At 35.2% G+C, this 4744-nt stretch overlaps 1 long non-coding RNA gene across 1 annotated transcript; it reads left to right on the top strand.

Moving 5' to 3' along the window:
* Positions 1–276: 276 nt before the first annotated feature.
* On the top strand, positions 277–2485 carry LOC136248536 (uncharacterized). Its single transcript, XR_010697769.1, has 2 exons — positions 277–1722; positions 1784–2485. It is a non-coding gene; the product is annotated as an uncharacterized lncRNA (long non-coding RNA).
* The last annotated feature ends 2259 nt before the right edge of the window (positions 2486–4744 follow it).

The following is a 4744-nucleotide window of genomic DNA, read 5'->3' as shown; positions in this document are numbered from 1 at the left end:
AGGATGGTGGATGTCACTGTGTTAGTTGGCAAGCTGTTCCAAAGTCTAATGGCACTTGGATAAAATAGATACTTAAGAATAAACATAAATTCATGATCAAAAAGTAAATTTAATATTTAACTACCTTAATTACGCAATTGTTTTTCTTTATTTTTGTATGGTATACTCAATTCTGAGTTTGTACAGTAATAATAAAATAAATAAATAAAATTTTCCTTATATAGAATTTTTTAAAGTTGGATTAGGGATCAAAGAATAAAAATGTAGTTAAGGGAATAGCTAAAAATGTACGCTATACTTCAGTCATTACTGAAAAGTGCAGTGGTCATTATGCTTTGTCTTCCGCCTGTTACACATCAATACAAATGAAGCTCGAAGAACAGTACCAGAAATGTCTCTGTAATCACTACAGAAAATATGGGCATAGCTGTGTACACATTTTAGTATAAATTTGATGAACTGCTGAGGCTTATACTCTGTGTACAGACAAATCACACAGTCCCTTTCTATACTCAGACTGGGCAGAGTCCTGAGAGTGGTGATCCAGTGGTGATCATGACTAACTAACAAAGCACCACCACATCCACAGATTCTTATTTTAAGTGGCATAAAGTTTTAGCTTATGGACTTTCTCAGTAAGTGATATGCCATTGTGTATAATTATTACATTCAACTACTGTAGCTGCATACTAAATGCCATTTTGATAGAATCACAATTAATCCTTTGCAGTTAGACAAGGATGTGATACAAAATGAGCCTTATGGCGAAGTATGGAATATAATATTATACATGTGGCTATATCCAGTGATTTTCTTGGAAAAACATTTAAACATACTATTGTGCTATTAATTTTTGTTTCAGTTAATACAAAACACCATTAGTCATTCTCTTAATGGTAGCTACATACAGTGACCAGGGGCGGTGGAAAGGGGGGGCTAGGGGGCTGAAGCCTCCCTTAGTCCGCCAAGGGGGGCTAAGCCCCCCTTCAGAATTACAACACCCAAATTATTATTCTTGGAGTAAGGCTGAAACTTAGTGCGAAAAAAGATCAATATACTCTTAGACTAATAGAACGTTCAAATACCCTAATAGCAGAACTCTCAACTGGTGGAAATCACTTTGAGTGAGAACATAAGTGAAAATGAGTGAGATTGATATGAAATGAGTGAGATTACGTAGAGGGCAGAAGACTCACCTGCAGTGTGTGAATCACACTCACAGCACCATCACTAAACAATTCAAGTTCAGGATCTGTTACAGCTGCTGTAAAGGCAGGACCCGCTGTAAAGTATTAAGCAAAGTGTGTATCATTCGTACTGTTATGTTTGCATGTAACAGCTTCTCAATAAACTTTTTACAGTAATATTACAAGGACTACTGATTCCTAAAAATTAAATAGGTGTACATGGTTGTGGTTATGATATACAAATACAACAGCTAGGTGTGAATTGCAGCAGTTGTTATAATCACATTGTCAAATACAAGGGGAATACTTACATTAAGCCACAAAAATCTCTTCTGTCATTAGTCAGCACTTTTATATCAACACACATGTGCATAATTATAAATATCACATCAGTGCATATACAGTGCACAGTTGACAGATTTGCTTAAACTGAATGCCAAGTTGTGATGCACCAATGTTGTAGTAGATAGTAAATTCATCAAAGAGAGCTGCAGTACATTTGCTTCAACAATGAAATTGTTCATACTGTTAGTATGTAAGTTGTCATAAACACAGTAGCTACCTATGGTATGCTATAATATGAATTTCTTTTGCAGTTCTTCTCTGTTGTGTTGGTACTGGTTATTGTGTGGATTGTGGGACCAAAAAATGCGAAGTTGGATATGGCTTTTATATGATTATTTCTTTGACACAGATAGTTGTAGATCACAGGGAAGAAGTTATTGGATAATTACCCTGATACTGAGTATCATTCCAATCCCTGGGTTAAATAGTTTGTACAGAGGTAAAGGAATTGATGGAATATTTGAGTTAATGCATGGATTTTTATCATACATTTCATCTGGAGCATTAAGTGACATCTCCAGAGGGCGATTTGTTGATGAAGGGTTAGGAGCAGTGTTGATATTATTCACTTTGGTTATGGATGCTGCCAAATACGTGTACTATACTGAGACAGAAGCAATGGATGACCTTGTAATAATAATTCTTCTTACAGGCCTAGCAGTGTTTGTGGGTGCTATTTGCTCTGATCGCAGATCTTTTGGTTTGGCTATTGCTCTTGGATTAGCAGCACCAACATTAATTATAAAGTGGATAGAGCACTTATTTATGACTCTTGCAAATGTTGAGGTGGATGTGAATAAGTGTGCCCTAGTTTCAATCTTTGAATTATTTAAGTAAACGCTACTTACTTTTGTACACATAAAAGGATTTAATAATTGTACAAGTTATATTTTATGGTATACATGTGTATGTACACTGTAATCATTGCCAGCAAAAACCCACAATCGACTCAATTCTATTCTCTACACTATACGTATATAATCTAGTTCTCAGAAGTTGACCAATGTATATGAAAAAAGGACACTGCACAATGCAGAAAGTATATGAGATTCTCACAGAGAATTAAGTGGTATAAGATTTTAGCTTATGGACTTTCTCAGTAAAATTTAGTATATTATGTTTACCATAAGTTTAAACACTTAATTTTAGCTTTAAAATATGATTAACATAAGATGATAAGTATAAAAATAAGCTTTCATACATAGCCTTGGTGTTAGAAGTTAGACTTGTTTGTGGAAAAGCTTCTAGCTAGTTATCTCATGTCATCATACATTCTAAAAATTAGAACAATTCATAGTATAGAACGACTTATGCCACAAAAGTCAGTGAGACAATCCCATATGCCCACACTGCTTGAAGTATCTTAGTTTACTACAGTGGTATATCCCCAGTATATGGAACAGTTAATTGTTTGTTATTTTAGTAGTTTTTCAGTAAACCCGCATCACTGATGTTTTACTGAGAGTTTAAAACTTAGTAAAATAATTATGTTCCATATACTTAAGTTTACTGACACTTTACTATCAGTATAACTACAGTAAGGCATCTTAACAAATTAGTAAACTAAGAACCTTCAAGCAGTGCCACTCTTTGAAAGATAATGTAGAACTGAGTATATTATCTGGGGCATCTCTCCCAATAAGCTTTAATATCTATTGTGAGATGCATTTAGACATTTAAAAAAAAGATACATGGCTAATTTGTCATTTTTTGGATGACACAGCCCACACAGCAATGGATCCACCTATGGGATACAAACCAGCCACACAGGGTGCCAACTGTTAAGGATGTCAATGATTAAGTTTGTGACGTTGTTTTAATGCAATGTGAATGTCACTGAATCATTACTGCAAAACTTTAATATAAAATGAAACTCACAATGAAACCTAATGCTGCTTGATATAGGTTTCTTATACATTTTGATAACAGAGTTAAGTAAGAACAGATGCAAGTACTGTAAGTTATTATCTAATCAAAAACAGCCAAGCTGTAAAAAAAGGTGCGGCCCCCAAAATGGCCATAGTGAACTTGGTACCAAATTCACCTGAATTGTCGTTATTAAAATTTTTATATACTATTAACCTACCATCACAGCCATTTCTTGGCCACCACCTTGGATTTCACATCTTTTTTCACCATGGCCTTTTTGGGGGCCGCACCTTTTTTTACAACTTGGCTGTTTTTGATTAGATATCACTTCTTTTTGTATTTGTATACTGCAAAGCCGGCCTATGGCTGACTTTGGGACTTTTTTAACCTATGTGTTTTTTTATTTACCACAGGAAGAAGAAAAGAACTTACAGAAGATTTTTAATACTTCAATTATTTTTGATTTTATTAGTAATTATACAAATTATATACATATATTTATTACTTTCCCATTATTCCCCACAGGATATTTTTTAGCAGCTGATCTCTCTACTGGGTGACTTAAAATATAGCTGAACTCTCTGCAAGGTGACTTTTTCTAGCTGAACTCTATACAGAGTGATTTGTTTGCAGCTGAACTCTCTACATGATGGTTTCTTTGTAGCTGAACTCTCTATAAGGTGACCTCTTCTAGCTGAACTCTTTACATTGTGTCTAGTTTCTAGCTGATCTCTCTACAGGGTGATTTGTTTGTAGCTGATTTCTCTACAAGTTGATTTGTGTGTAGCTGATCTCTCTGCAGGTTAATTTGTTTGTAGTCGATCTCTCTACAGGGTAATTTGTTTGCAGCTGAACTATCTATAAGGTGATTTGTTTCTACCTGATCTCTCTGCAGGTTGATTTGTTTTAGCTGAACTCTCTACAGGGTGATTTGCTTGTAGCTGAACTCCTTACATTGTGTCTAGTTTCTAGCTGATCTCCACAGGGTGATTTGTTTGTAGCTGATCTCTCTACAAGTTGATTTGTGTGTAGCTGATCTCTCTGCAGGTTGATTTGTTTGTAACCGATCTCTCTACAGGGCAATTTGTTCGTAGCTGAACTCTCTATAAGGTGATTTGATCTCTCTGCAGGTTGATTTGTTTGTAGCTGAACTCTCTAAAGGGTGATTTGCTTGTAGCTGAACTCCTTATATAATACATTGTGTCTAGTTTCTAGCTGATCTCTCTACAGGGTGATTTGTTTGTAGCTGATCTCTCTGCAGGTTGATTTGTTTGTAGCTGAAGTCTCTACAGGGTGATTTGTTTCTAGCTGATCTCTCTACAGGGTGATTTTTTGTAGCTGAC

The sequence above is a fragment of the Dysidea avara genome, chromosome 1, assembly GCF_963678975.1.
Source record: "Dysidea avara chromosome 1, odDysAvar1.4, whole genome shotgun sequence".
Taxonomy (NCBI): Eukaryota; Metazoa; Porifera; class Demospongiae; order Dictyoceratida; family Dysideidae; genus Dysidea; species Dysidea avara.
The sequence above is the reverse complement of the archived record's forward strand: the minus strand, read 5'-3'. Positions and strand labels throughout refer to the sequence as shown.